This window comes from Macrobrachium nipponense, chromosome 17 (assembly GCF_015104395.2).
Source record: "Macrobrachium nipponense isolate FS-2020 chromosome 17, ASM1510439v2, whole genome shotgun sequence".
Classification (NCBI taxonomy): domain Eukaryota; kingdom Metazoa; phylum Arthropoda; class Malacostraca; order Decapoda; family Palaemonidae; genus Macrobrachium; species Macrobrachium nipponense.
In genome coordinates this window covers 80,233,702-80,249,652 of record NC_087210.1, presented here as the reverse complement: position 1 = coordinate 80,249,652, position 15,951 = coordinate 80,233,702, and the positions used below count along the sequence as shown (strand labels likewise).

At 35.7% G+C, this 15,951-nt stretch overlaps 1 protein-coding gene across 2 annotated transcripts in view; it reads left to right on the top strand.

Moving 5' to 3' along the window:
* The window catches only part of LOC135196358 (trace amine-associated receptor 4-like), a 319,564-nt gene that overhangs the window by 269,811 nt on the left and 33,802 nt on the right, over window positions 1-15,951 (top strand). For both annotated transcript variants that reach the window (XM_064223137.1, XM_064223136.1), the window contains one exon: window positions 3,720-3,777. The gene's annotated coding sequence lies outside the window, so the exon portion shown is untranslated. The remainder of the gene's footprint in view (window positions 1-3,719; window positions 3,778-15,951) is intronic.

Here is a 15,951-nt window from a genome sequence, read left to right as displayed (position 1 = left end):
CCTTCCCCAGTCAACCATCGAGCTACAGACGTTGTAATCTCCATAATGGAATCCTTAATCTCTGAGATTACTTCTTTATCGGTGCTTTTAAGCGATTAAATATCGGGGAGTGAAAAGTGTCTCAGGCGACGTGAGTCTCTTGTCCTCATATTTTTCATCTCGTTTTGTCCCCTGTTAAAGAATGGTGTCGGCGGGTGGCTAGACCTCTCTATTGCTCACATTTTTTGCTTTGTTGTATTCACAGTATACTCTTGTGTGTGCATATGATATGCACACACACACACACAAACACACACACAGTTTTCCAAGGATCAGACCAGCATTGAAAAGTCTAGCTAGGTCTAGGACCATTACACCGACACTGTTCTTTTTGTACTGGATTTTGATTTTTCAGAGACAGTTGAAAAGTGATTGAAGGACAGAAGTAGTTTGTTTTCCTTGATATTATGATGTACAAATATACAAAACATTTTGAAATAATTAACATACACACGTTCAGTAAAGCAATAACTCCTATAATAGAGGAAACCAAAGGATAACATAGATTATAACGGTTACAAACCTTGTAAGATGTAGTAAATACAAAGGCTATCGAATTATAGGCCTTATGAACTGCAGTAAAAATGGTGGAACCTGCGATATAAGTGGGAATCCCTAGACCTAGTTTTATAAATTTTAAGTAAGTTACTTGACGATAACATTGATTCTCTGCCCGTGCTGATTCAACTAATGCTATCATCTTGAATAGTATTATTATAATTTAGTATTGTCAGCGCATTTAAACGACTCGACAGATATTTCTTAGCATGATAAGTAATATAATGGAACACTAAGCTTAGTGGTGAGTGTGTGTATACTACAACTCTGATAAATGTATGTGATTTCGACGGATCTACGTGTGTGTGTGTGTGTATGAGCGGGAATAAATCTATATCTCCGTTTCCGAGTGATTTGCATATCAGAGTCAATATTTAGAAGTGACAAACATATTATAAAATGGATTTAGCATTTGTTATTGTAAAATGGGAAGAATATTTTTTGCAACGGCTTCCTCTGAATTGATCGAAACGGCGCTGAATACAAAATGAATTAGGCCAAAACCACCGGTAATTCTTTATTATATATATGAACGACGCTCGTTGTTCGACGTTGTTATAATTAATGCAAATTGTGTTTTCGGTTATTTACTCTGATTTCGGCTCCCGGAAAGTGGATGCAAATTACCGACGTTAACTAATGGGAAGAAGTAGAAGTTTCTGGTTATAACTTAAGTTATTAATGACGAACCTGTAAGCCTCCGCGGGTGGTCCATCTTGTAAATTGTCCAGAGCTGTAGAACTACAGTAATTAGTAAGCATCTGGTGGGCGGAGGCAATCAGTGGGAGTGTTAAAGGGAAAATGTTGTTATTGAATAAAGAAAGTAGAGCAGATTGTGGGGTAATAATTCTCGCTCAGAGACTAATTACTACTCTGCTTTTCTAGGTAGTTTAATCTATACATTTCTTGTTGTCTCGGTGTGGATAGATAGGAAAGGTGGTGAGAATTTAGCTGAGAATGTTTTTGTCAATAATGGGAAAAAAGGTCGTACAATGTATTGAGGCTATATTATTATCATTATTATTATTATTATTATTATTGTTGTTGTTGTTGTTGTTGTTTTGTTGTTGAAAAAAGTTCTACTTATACTTTGGCACTGACAACAAAAAAGAAAAAAAAATGGCTGTGTTAGTAAAAGGGTAGAAACTTGAAAATTAGACGACATTAGACCTATGTAAGTCGATAGTGGCCGGAAATAAAGTAACAGGAGAAAGTAACAATTTGGCTAGGAAAAAAGGCATAGGGAAAAAAGTTAATTTGGCTAGGAAATAAAGTCACAGGGAAAAAAGGCACAGGAAAAACGTCACAATTTGGCTAAGAAAAAATTCTTAAGGAAAAAAAGTCACATTAATTTATAGATGCCTTTAATGAAATCACAAGGGAAAGAATTCACAATATTTCTCAGGTGTCTTTGTCTTTGTGATATTGACAGTCTTTTGTTTACGTTTTTCGTTAACCCCCAACGGGCTTGTGGTACTAAACACGCCACAAAGGTGGCTACATACCAGGTTTAAACCCTTGGGGAGGTCAGTATTTAGGAAAATTATATATAATATAATATTGAATATATAATATATAATATAATATTGAATATATTATGTATAATATAATATTGAATATATAATATTGAATTGACAGGGTGTTCAGGTAGGAGGTTAATGTACGTAGATAATAATAATGTTTCTGATGATTTGCTTATGAGTTGGATAATGAATTCATACATGATTTGGCAGCCAAGAGAATGAAGACATAGTGCCACGCTTATTATTTTATATGAATCATGTGTCATAATGGAAATGGCTTTGTTAAATGGCTAGACGAATTTAGTCTGTTTATGCCTTAGACAATTTTTTTTTTCTTAAAAGGTAAATTGTTCATGTGATTTAGTCTAAGTTCCCAATAATTGGCGAGAGAGACAGACAGCCAGACAAAGACAAAGAGAGAGAGAGAGGGGAAGAGAGATTCATGGATTATTTCTGACTCGAGCAATTATAATTTTTCAGAATGACAAATTGCAGAGATTATCGAAGAGGTTCATGTGTATAATTGATGGCTCCGTGAGATTCGAATGAGATATTTACTCTCTCTCTCTCTCTCTCTCTCTCTCTGTGTGTGTGTGTGTGTGTGTGTGACGTAGCAATGCGCAGGCAGACTAGAGTAATATAGTCCATTATTCACTCAAGTGTCGCGCTATCATTCTTGCTTCTGTTTCCTCTTTGTAATTAAGTCGTAAGTAGCTCCTGAGAGCCGTAATTATCCTGAAAGCTGAAAGCAGTTTGGGTACAATATGTGCATATCATTTTACGACTTTAACTTCTTAAATGGAGCCTATTTTTGAGTTTGTTACACACATACACACGCGCTAGAGGTCCCAGATTCGATTTCTGAGTGAACGGTAGCCAGACTTTAGGTAAGTTATGTTAAATTCCAGTGTGCTTTATTATACATGTACTATGGGTGGCGCTCTGGCTTGTTGTATACGCGTCACTCACTGAGAGGCGCTAGTACTAAACACCTCCTGGTAAATGCAAAGTAGACGGCCGCACGAACATATTTATTAATATATAATTTATCGACCACACAATATAGAAATGGGTGTATAAAATACTTTGATCCCTGGGGGCCTAGTACTAATCACTTCGTCCCAAGAAGCTTCCGCCATGTTTAGTACTAAAAATCATAGCAACTCGGAGTATGTGACGCGTAGATAACTATACTCTTGTTTTTTTTTTCCTCTCTCCACCCGCCTTTGGTTTTTTGTATGGTAACACTGCGTCCCGGGCTTTAGATAGTTACGCTATGTGTAAGTTTTAGGTAAATAAAAGGATATCTGGGTGTACATTTGCAACTGAAAAGTGTTTTAATAATTTACTGTATGCGAATTACACCGTTAATATTCGAAATAAGATATTATTTAAAGCCCAGGACGCAGTGTTACCATGCGCAAACACCACAGGCGGATGGACAGATGGAAAAAAACAGAGTATAGTCAAAGTAGTGACTACATGTGTGTGTATGTGTGTTTGTGTATCAATGTCCGTATGTGATGATGATTATCCATTTATAACATTACATCCCTCTCTGTTCGAATGATAATTTCATTGTTTCATCTTCTTTCACAGGTGTGCCGACTGAGGAACGGATTAAAATGGTGGAGTCTAGACTCATTCTTCAGGCAAGGTAAGGATCCAGTTAACCTCATTTATAAATCTAATCTTCTAAGAAGAAGAAGAAAAAGAAGAAGAGGAAAACGGAAGAGAAGTAAACAAAAAATGAAATGACAGAAAAAAATAAGGAAAAACAAAGAACAAGATAAAGTAGGATGCAGAGATACTCATTGATACTACATATGAGGCAGTAAAGCAGCATACCTACGAAGAAATAAATTACGATATGACAACAGAAAAGCAAATCCCGAAGAGGCTCTACCCAGATCTATACAATGACGGGAAAGAGGAAAAAATAGACAAGAAAGACAAAATCTGCAACCTTTTGAAAAGAGGGAATTGCAGATTTGGAGAAAGATGTTACTACAAACATCCTAAGATATGTCAAAACTATGAAATATATGGTAAATGTGCATACTTAGATGGATATGGGGATGATTGCAGAGATCTGCATCCAAAAATATGTAAAAACCTAAAAGAAGGAAAAGGATGTAAGTTCGACAAAAAATGCAAATATATGCACCCTGTAGCCATGAATCATAATCAAATAAATAACCGAACCAAGTAATAAAATCCAATAAGAAAGAAACAAATAAGAGAGAAATCAAGAATATCAGGTAAAAGAGAAAAGCAAACCACCAATGAGATATGCAGAGGTGTCAGCAAAAAATTTCAAAGCATCAGCTCCGAAATTCTACTCAAGAGATAATAACTGTATTTATTATGCAAGAGGATATTGCAGAAACGGAGAAAATTGCAGATTCAGACACAAAATGAATAATTATGATGAAGGAAGATCAAATATTATGGAAAAGTTGGATTTTTTTAATGTCAGAATTTCTGGAAATGAAAAAAAGAACAACATACCAGAACAGGAAAGAGACATGGGAAAATCCTTATTACTACCAGTATTAAATTAAATGAAGGAGAAAACACGCAAACCATCATAGTGATGAATGCGCAGGGTTTAGTTACGAGTAACTCAAAAAGAAAAATAGAGTACATTAGAAGAACTAACCCAAAATGAAAAGAAAATAGATTAATGAATATAAGTGAAACCTGGTATTCCCAAGAGACTGGGAATGATGATCAAATAAAAGGGTTCCAAACTTATAGATCAATAGAAAAAATAGGAATCAACAAGGGGGAACCGCAATATATGGGAAAGACAAAAAACAAGGAAAAATATATGAGAAATATAGTAACTCAGAATGTGAACTAATAGCGGTAGAATTTTGAATCTTAAAAATTGATGAACATAGTAATATATAGACCTCCTAATACTAAAGAGTTTGACTTAATAATTGAAAAATTGGATGATATATGTAGAAATCACAAGGACTGGACTATTCTCCTATCTGGTGACTTCAACTTTCCTTTCGTAGAATGGAAAGAACGAATAGGAGATTGTGGTTGTACTTATACATATAAAAAAGAGAGTAATAGTAGTGCAGAAGATAAGAGGCAATTTGAAAGCTATTAGATATGCCTACTAGAATACAAAACATTCAACAAATAAATACCTGCCAACAAGAAAGGAAAATACTTTAGACCTAGTATTTGTGAACGAGATGAATTATGTTAAAGAAATAATAGTTTATAATGCGAGTATTTCAGACCATAATGTCATAGAATTAACAGTTCATTCCAAAGCAAGTGAAAATAGAGATAAGCAAGAAATGAAAAAGTGGGACGGATATGGAAAATACAACTTCTACAGTAAAAAAATATAAAATGGTCAGAAATTAATGAAGAATTAAACAAAGATTGGGATAACATTTTCGTAAGTGATGACATAAGGGTAAATACGGAGATATTATATAAAATATTGGAGAAAATAGTGGGAAAAATATATACCGAAGAAGAAAAGTAAACATCATCCATGCATACCAAGAGACAGAAGGATCTTGTTCCAGAAAATCAGAAAGTGGAAAAAAGGTCTTGCAAAAGAAAAAAATGCATGGAAAGTTATAGAACTAAAAAGTAAGATAGAAAATGCAGAACAAAAGATTATACAATCAAAAGAAAATGAAAAACGGGACTTGGAAGAAAAAACAAAACCCTATTATTATCAAGCAAAACCCCAAACTATTATACTCATAATGCGAAGAAGATGAATAAAAGAAGAAATAAAGAATAGGCCCTCTGAGAATTGAAGGGAGATTAACGATGAAAAAACGGAAATTTGCACATACTGGCAGAACGATATAAGAGAGAATTCACCCCTAGAATAGATAATGAAGATAAGATATAACAAAAGTAAGGATGAAAATAGTGAATATTTAGCTGACATAGATATTATGAAGCTGATATTGTGCAGGCTATTAATGAAATTAACAAAAATGGAGCTGCTGCAGGGCCCTGATGGAATGGTTCCTGCTATTTTGTTAAAGAAAAGTAGTTCATTCTATCGCAAAGCCACTTGCAATATTATTAAGACAAAGTGTAGATACAGGCAAAGATTTATGATGAGCACAAATTAGCATATATTACCCCTACTTTCAAAAGTGGATCAAGACTAGAGGCAAGTAATTATAGGCCTGTGAGTCTAACATCACATATTATGAAAGTGTATGAAGGGTAATGAAGAAAAAATATTATGAAACATTTAATAAAAAAATAAATTTGTTTAATAAAGGACAACATGGTTTTGTACCCGAAAAAGTACACAAACATAACTTAGTCCACGTGAGAACATATTCAAAAATATGAAAAGCGGAAATGAAACAGATGTGGTTTATTTAGACTTTGCAAAAGCTTTTGATAAAGTAGACCATAATATATTAGCGAAGAAAATTAGAAAACACAATATCGTCGGATAAAGTAGGAAGATGGTTAAAAGAATTTTTACACAACAGAAAACAGATAGTTATTGCAAACGACGAGAAATCGGATGAAGCCAAGGTAATATCCGGTGTGCCGCAAGGTACGGTGTTAGCTGCAATACTGTTTGTTATTATGATTGAAGACATAGACATAATGTTAAGGATTCGGTAGTGAGTAGTTTCGCAGATGACACAAGAATAAGTAGAGAAATTACTTGTGATGAAGATAGGAACGCTCTACAAAGAGACCTTAACAAAGTATATGATTGGGCAGAGGTAAATAGGATGGTATTTAACTCTGATAAATTTTGAATCAATAAAGTTATGGAGACAGAGAAAGAAAGCTATATGCATATAAGGGACCTAATATGAGACCATCAAATAAGGAAGCAGTTAAAGACCTTGGTGTGATGATGAATAGGAACATGTTATGCAATGATCAAATAGCAACTCTGTTGGCAAAATGTAAAGCAAAAATGGGAATGTTGTTACGGCACTTCAAAACAAGAAAAGCTGAACACATGATTATGCTTTATAAAACATATGTTCGTAGTCCACTTGAATATTGCAATATGATATGTACCCACACTATCAAAAGGATATTGCACAGAGAGTGTACAAAGGTCCTTTACAGCTAGAATAGAAGAAGTTAAGGACCTAGACTACTGGGAAAGACTACAGTTCTAAAATTATATAGTCTAGAAAGGAGAAGAGAACGCTACATGATAATTCAGGCATGGAAACAGATAGAAGGAATAGCAGAAAATATCATGGAACTAAAAATATCAGAAAGAGCAAGCAGAGGTAGATTAATAGTGCCCAAAACTATACCAGGAAAAATAAGGAAAGCACACAGGACATTAATCCACTACGCACAGCATCGCATAATGCAGCGTCTATTTCCAATGCGTTGCCAGCTCATCTGAGGAATATATCAGGAGTGAGCGTAGATGTGTTTAAGTTAATAAGCTCGACAAATATCTAAACTGCATCCCAGACATCCAAGATTGGAAGATGCAAAACATACCGGAAGATGTACTAGCAACTCTCTGGTAGACATTAGAGGTGCCTCACACTGAGGGACCTGGGGCAACCCGAACAAGATGTAAGGTCTGTAAGGTAAGGTAAGGTCTCTCTCTCTCTCTCTCTCCTGGGTGACAATTGAAAAGCATTAGACTCTCGCTCTCTCTCTCTCTTGGATACCAGTTGAGGCGTTTAGATTCTCTCTCTCTCCTAGGTACAAAGTGAAGAGTTTCTCTCTCTCTCTCTCTCTCTCTCGTACCAGTTGTAGCATATACATTTAACTAAAGACGAGTCACGACCCAATTTTTATGTTTAAGGATTACCTCGTCAAGGGACAATTCGAATGGTTTCACTCTGGAGAGGTTAAAGATGACCTCATCGAGGTAGCTAAACTTGTTTCATCCTCATTGGGTCAAGGATTGCCTCGTCGAGGTATCTTTCAGGTGAGGTGTCGTCTAAATGGTTACACTCAGGTGGGAGACAATAATTACCTCGTCGAGGTATCTTTGAAAAAGGTTCTATCATATAAAGTTAAGGACTACCTCGCCGAGGTATCTTCCAATTGGCTTCACGCTCGTGGGGATCTGGATGACCTCGTCGAGGCATCTTCCAAATTGATTTCATCCTGATAGGGGGTTAGGAATTACCTCGACGAGGCCCCGCCGTTTTGCTCTATGAGGTAAACATTTTGCTATAGTGCAGGTCACTCGTACCCTTAATTTTTCTGAGAGAGAGAGAGAGAGAGAGATGCCCTATCGATACTCTATTAATAAAGGCCCATAATTTTGGGGTCATAAACATGGAAGTTTTGGTATCTGAGGCAGCAGCTACGTAATTGCCAATTAGGATTACAGCCAACAGCGTAATGAGAGAGAGAGAGAGAGAGAGAGAGGAGAGAGAGAGAGAGAGAGACTTGTTTTCCCCTTCGTGGATCCCAAAATAACGTAAGGACGAAACCGTACCTGTTTCATTGTCGCATTTTCTCTTGTTATATAGATTGTGGTTATATATTCTCGCTATTGTCCCAACAGGCAGGTAAAATCAATACCAAAAGGTTGTAGTTTCATATATGATTGTTATTATGCCAATAGATAGATGAGATCAATACGCCAAAAAGATTGTCGTTATATATGCATGATATTAGACCATCAGTATTCACCAAATACGTAATGCGCATTACCCGAAGTCAGTCTTTACCTGGGAAACCTGTATCCTCGATCTTAACTTTCATTATTATTGTTGCTAATTCAGTATTCCAGACTGTAATTCCTACTGTTGCCAGTTCAAAATTCCACACTGTAATTCCTAATTTTGCCAATTCAGAATTCCAGACTGTAATTTGCACTTGTTCTCTGTGATTCCTACTGTTCCCAGTTCAGAATTCCGAACTGTCATTCCTGCTGTTACCAATTCGAAATTCTTGACTGTAATTCCGACTGTTGCCAATTCACAATTCCTTTTTTTAGACCGTTTTTGGCTCTTCAATAGACCTTTCCTACTCCCCCCAACAAGAATAACAACAACAAGAAAGTATTTTGTAGGCTTACTCCCCGAGTAAGCGGTAACACCGTGGAATTCTCACCTTCCGATTAAGATTTTTTTTTTTTTTTTTTTTTTTTTTAGATTCTGGGTCCAGTGATGAGATTTAAAGTGGCATATATACAATACCAGTTTTGTTAAGTAGAGCAAAATATTTTGTGGCATAAAACGCTCTATTTTTTATTTCTATTTTTTATTTATTTATTTTTTTGTACAGGACGCTGGTAATTAACAAACAAACAAAAAGTTGGATGTTTTCAGTACTTTAATCGAGTGAAGAGTATTTTTTGTCTAATTCTCAAAAATTCAAATGAGATAATTAAACGTACGTACGAATTGATATTTGCCTGAGGGTAAGTTCTCTCTCTCTCTCTCTCTCTCTCTCTCTCTCTCTCTCTCTCTCTCTCTCTCTCTCTTTGCGCAAGTTGTTTGATTCTAATGAAATTAACAGTACTTAGGTGGAATAAAAAATATTTTTTGTTAAATGAGCAAAAGTTCATATTTCTCTCTCTCTCTCTCTCTCTCTCTCTCTCTCTCTCTTTCTTTGTGCAAGCTCGTTTGATTTTAATGAATGTAATCACAAGACAGCTGGATGTAAATTAAGATGGAAATGAAATTTATTACAACTGCAGTCTGCCTAGAATTACTTCCATAGAGTTAGTTCCATAAATTTAGTTACATAGAATTAGTTCCATAGAGTTATCTCCATGGAGTATTCAGAATGTGTTACCTGCCTTAATCTAGTTTGAAATTACGCGGGTAATTAGCTCCACTGGAATAATTTTAATAATTTATGTTAATTGGGTATAAATGCTAATTTTTAGGTGTAATCAGCTTCATTTAGACGTGTGACTCTCTCTTGTTTGATTTTAGAGGTTAGAATTGGAGTGACTACTAATTCGTGATCCGACCTCCAGCTTACTCGGGGCGCGGGTTGAAATCTGCTGTCGAATACAGCGCATTATTATTATTTTTTTTTTTTTACATTTGCGTTCTAATCAGTAAATCATATATTAGGACGAAAGTGCATATACTCTCTCTCGCGCTCTCTCTCTCTCTCTCTCTGGAATATTTAGAACGAAAATGTTCATACTAATGTAAAATTCTCTCTCTCTCTCTCTCTCTCTCTCTCTCTCCGTAATATTTAGGACGAAAGTGCAAGCTAATGTAAATTTCTCTCTCTCTCTCTCTCTCTCTCTCTCTCTCTCTCTCTCTGGGACAGAATGTATGATTTAATTTTTGATAAATTTCGCCAAACGTCATCTTTTCGAATTTAAAGGCAGCCCTCAATTTATATCTTATTACATAAGTCTCGTGGATTTTTTAAATATTATTATTATTTTTTTTGTATAAGAAAATCTTACCATTTTTTGGAAAAATTAAGAGATGAAATTCGATGCCAAAAAAAAAACTATACTCGTTGTTCATCCTATTACTTCTTTTCAAAATGTCTATTAGTCCTGAGGATATTACGTCCATTTGCGTAATTAATTTGGCGAGCCTTCCGTAATTGCGTAATTACGATATTGAACTGAACTTGAGAGAGAGAGAGAGAGAGAGAGAGAGAGAGAGAGAGAGAGAGAGCACTAGGCCATAACTAAAAATTTTTTCAGCTTTTAGAATTTTTCACCAGTGTTTGAGAGAGAGAGAGAGAGAGAGAGAGAGAGAGAGAGAGAGAGAGAGAGAGAGAGAATATTTTCAGAAACGAAATGCAGTGACCAACATACAAATAAAAAAAGTATTTTTTACCGCCTATCCATTTTTGTACTACTGGTTTGAGAGAGAGAGAGAGAGAGAGAGAGAGAGAGAGAGAGAGAGAGAGAGAGAGAGAGTTTTTACGACTGGTTTGAGCGCCGCCGTCATTATTTTCATCATCGTAATGAGAGCTAGGATGATAATTGCGGCTTTACGAAACTCCATTAATGAGACGTGAGTCGTAATGGACCAGTTCTTAAAAAACGAAAAAAAATTTAAAAAAAAATGAAATATTGCAACGAAACTTCGGCCTTATCCATGGCTCTGAGTGATATGAGAGTGAAGGTTTAAAAGAATTATGATTTATAAAAAATTATTATATGATTTATACCTAATGATGAATTATTTATGATCTGTTATAGACTTTGATATATTAACGATATATATAGACGTTTCCTCTTCAGATCTGTCTAGTGAATATGTACGTTTTTTAATATATGTAAGCATTAATTTAAGTTTCTTTGCAGCGTCCTTTGGCCTAAAATTTATATTCTGATTCCAATATTGATACATTTATATATATATATATATATATATATATATAATATATATATATATATATATCTATATATATATATATATATATATGTGTGTGTGTGTGTGTGTATAGATAAGAGATATAATATCGTACCTAGATTATATAGAATATATAGTTATATATATATTATATATATAGATAAAAAAAAATAAATTATTAGTTATATATAGATAGATATAGATATTATATCATATATATATATAGATATATATATATATATATATAGATATATATCTATCTGTATATATACATATATATATAATCTATATATATATATATATATATATATATATATATATAGATATATACTATATCTATATATATATATCTATAGATATATATATATAGTCTATGATATAGTATATAATATAATATATCATATATATATATATATATATTTTATATTTATATTTGGCAAAGTTTCTTCTTCTGAATAATATATTAATAATAATAATACGTAAAGCCAAAGTGGGTATTTAAGATCAAAGAACACCGCCTTCAGCATTGAAAGGTTATATAGTCTCCCTGCACAGAGCCCGAAGGGAATATAGGGGAAGAGGATTAAAAGCTAATCCTTTGCCTAAAGAAAAAAGAAGATGAATTAATCTTGGCGAGATTGGCTCTCAGCTGAATTAGTTCACATGGAAGTCTTGTACTGAATTAGCCGGATTTTCAATGAATGCCCTTGCAAAGCCCTTGACTGAATCCGTTGACCTTTTTTGAGTTATTTACTGGTTCTGCATTTTATCATTTTAAGAAATCTATTGAGTGCATTAACTGTCTTTGCAATTCTTGAGCGAGTCAAATGCTTTGCATTCCCGTATCGAAATTTGTAAATGACTTACTTTGACTGACACCGTAAGAGGGTAGGTAGTGCCGTCAGAACGCCTCACTAGCTGCTCTGTAGGCATTACTTGAGGTTCTTTGCAGCGTCCCTTCGACCCCTAGCTGTGCAACCCCTTTCATTCCTTTTACTGAACCTCCATTCGTATTCCCTTCCATCTTTCTTTCCGCCCTCTCCTAATTTTTACTCTGTTTCGGCGCTGAGTGACCTCCTAGGTCCCAGCAATTGGCCTAAATTTTATATTCCATCCCTTACATTGACTGAGTTGGCTGTCCTTAGAGTATCTGAATAAATACTGTCTTATAACCCAGTCATTCACTCTCTGCGGTTAACTCCATCTCACTTCCATGCTTTGGGCCTTCGCTGGAAACTGGAACCGTGTGCATTCGTTAAAACCTGGAAGGGCCAGGATTACTTTGTCTCCATTCCGTGGCATTATGTTCTTTCATTCCATTTTAGGGCTGGAATTGGTCGTTAACTTTCCAGTTACGGTTAAGAAATGAGATAATACGAGAAATGAGACAATTAATTGGGCGAAGATTATCTTTTATAGTTATGAGTGACGCGGTTTGCAGATTTAGACGTTCAATTCTCTCTCTCTCTCTCTCTCTCTCTCTCTCTCTCTCTCTTTCTTTCTTTCTTATTCCGTTCGCTTTTTGAAGAAGAAGAGAGAGAGAAAGGATTTCCAGTTCTCTCTCTCTCTTTTTTTCCCATTCCCTTTTTGGAGAGGAATTTGGGCAACTCTCTCCTCTGCTCTCCTCTCTCGTTAGACCCGTTTCAGCTTTTTTGGACGATGGATTTTACGCAGTCCGGTTTTCCTCTCCACTCGGGTTCCACCTCTCTCTCTCTCTCTCTCTCTCTCTCTCTCTCTCTTATGCCGTTCGCTTTTTTGGAGAGTTCGTGATCCGATAATACTGAGAAGAAGAAGGAGAAGAAGAATTCATTGTCGCCAGTGTTGTTGTTTTGGTCTCTGCAGTTAAAGGTTGGGCTGGAAGATTTTTGATCGCGTTCTTTCTGAGTTATCCAGTTTTTAGGGTACTATGGTCTCTTTGCTTGAGAAGAGAGAGAGAGAGAGAGAGAGAGAGAGAGAGAGAGAGAGAGACTCAACTATATATCTTTCAGTCGTATATATCCATTTTGCCAGAGATGGTAAAAATCAGCAGTTTTCATTTTATTTCAAGGCTAAATTTAGCCATGATCGTGCTTCTGGCAACTCTTCAAGACAAGCCAACACCGGGCCTTGGCTGAAAGTTTCATGGGCCGCGGCTCATATAGCATTACACCGAGAGCACCCGATGATCTATTTTCGGTGGCCTTGACTATGTACAGAAAACTCGATTGCGCCGGAGAAACTTCTGCGCATTCATCATTGGTTTTATAATGCATTTGATACAATGTAATAGATTTATTTTAGTCATGTTTTTCTTTAAATGCCATTACCTGGATAGAGTAACAGGTGAATTAACTATAAAAGTAGGAAGTTGGTTTGTAAAATTCATTTGAATAATTCTTTCTGCCAATTACCCACTGAATACTGTAAATTAAAAGGCATATTTCGGTGTCGTTTTGAATAGAATATTTCGTAACAGTGGTCATTGTTACTCTCTCACGTTTTGTGCTTTTTTTTCATAGATTCTTTTTTTCAAGTAAAAGTAAAAATTGCAAAATTAAATTGTGCTACGGTAGTAGTACTTATCCTTGTCTCTGTCTCTCCACTATAGAATCATTCAAGTTTTATACGCACGCACACACACACACACCCATATATAAAATATTAGGTTTATATATACATATATGTTTATATATACATATGTATATATATATATACACACATATATATATATATATATATATATATATATATATATATATATATATATATATATGCAGTCGACCCAGCTTTGATAGGTACCATTGTCAGCTCAGGTCAGAAATAGCATCAAGATTGATTGAATGGTAAGCTGTCTCTCTCTCTCTCTCGCTCTCTCTCTCTCTCTCTCTCTCTCTCTCTCTCTCTCTCTCTATATATATATATATATATATATATATATATATATATATATACATACATAAAACTCCTAAATAAATAACAAAAAGCCTCTGACAGAAACAAAACAAATTGACTCGCATAAGCAGTTTACATTCGCGTAACAAATCCGATTAAATGACTTGGAACAAAAAAAATGTCAAGTTTCCGTTGATTAATAGCCTCAGTATTTGACTGGCGATGATTGATTACCTTCGGGAGTAATTAAGTCGTTAATTGATACTAAGTGGCTTGTCTCTCCAGATGACAGACCTTTTGCCAAGACGAGGGGGGCGGGTTGTCGGGGCGTCATTATGACGAAACAGACACAAAGAGAGAGAGAGAGAGAGAGAGAGAGAGAGAGAGAGAGGCTTTTGTATACTCCCATTGCTTTTCGAGGACCACCAATACAATGACAAAACTCAGAGAGAGAAAGAGAGAGAGAGAAATAAATAACCTTTATTACATTCCTATTTCTGTTTGATAACAAAACTGAGAGAGAGAGAGAGAGAGAGAGAGAGAGAGAGAGAGTAATAAAAAAAACCATTAATACACTCCTATTTCTATTTGACGACAAGACGAGACAGGAGAGAGAGAGAGAGAGAGAGAGAGAGAGAGAGAGAGAGAGAGAGAAAGTAATAAAAAACTTTTATTACATTCCTATTTCTGTTTGATAACAAAACTGAGAGAGAGGAGAGAGAGAGAGAGAGAGAGAGAGAGAGAGAGAGAAAGTAATAAAAGACTTTTATTACATTCCTATTTCTGTTTGATAACAAAACTGAGAGAGGAGAGAAGAGAAGGGAAGAGAGGAGAGAGAGAGACCGGAGAGAGAGAGAGAGAGAGAGGGGGGGGGGTATATGAAGTCTATTCTGCAACCAGAGGCGAAGGAAACGCATCAGTTTTCAGTTTTCTGTAAAAGAAAACTATTGTGCCGGCTTATAATCTACCGAGGCTAGAGGGCTGCAAATTGGTACGTTGATCATCCACCTTCCGGTCATCAAACGTACCGAATTGCAGCCCTCTAGCCTCGGTAGTTTTTAAGATCTGAGGACGTACGTAACAGACAAATAAAACCATCTCTTAATAGTTTTCTTTCACACGAAACTAAAAACCAATCGTGTGCAGGTAATGGAATCATCATCATCATTTTCTTCTTCGTTGCAATAGTGCAAACCCACGAAACGGTCACCGTTTTCTTTTTCTTGGAGAGAGAAAATGAGAATCTTTTGTGTTTTTGTTTCTTGATGGAACACGATGAGGGTGATAAGATTCGATGGAGTGTGTGTGTGTGTGTGTGTGTGTAGCCAGTTCGCTTAGTAATGGAATCATTGTAGCTGCCTGCAATAGCATGGAGACACGAAATGGAGCCTTAAATATATCTCTTTGGTCCTCCGGGGGGGACGGTGAGGGTAGTGCCGTCAGTGTATCTCACGCGATGCGCTGTAGGCATTACTTTTTAACGGTTCTCTGTTTCGTCCCTCCTGGCCACTAGCTGCTGTAACCCCTTTCAATCCTTTTACTGTACCTCCATGCATATTACATTTCTTCCATCTCGCTATCCACCTCTCCTAACGATTATTTGAAGTTTTCATCCTGTCACACCTTTCAAACCTTTCACTCTCATCAATTTCCTTTCC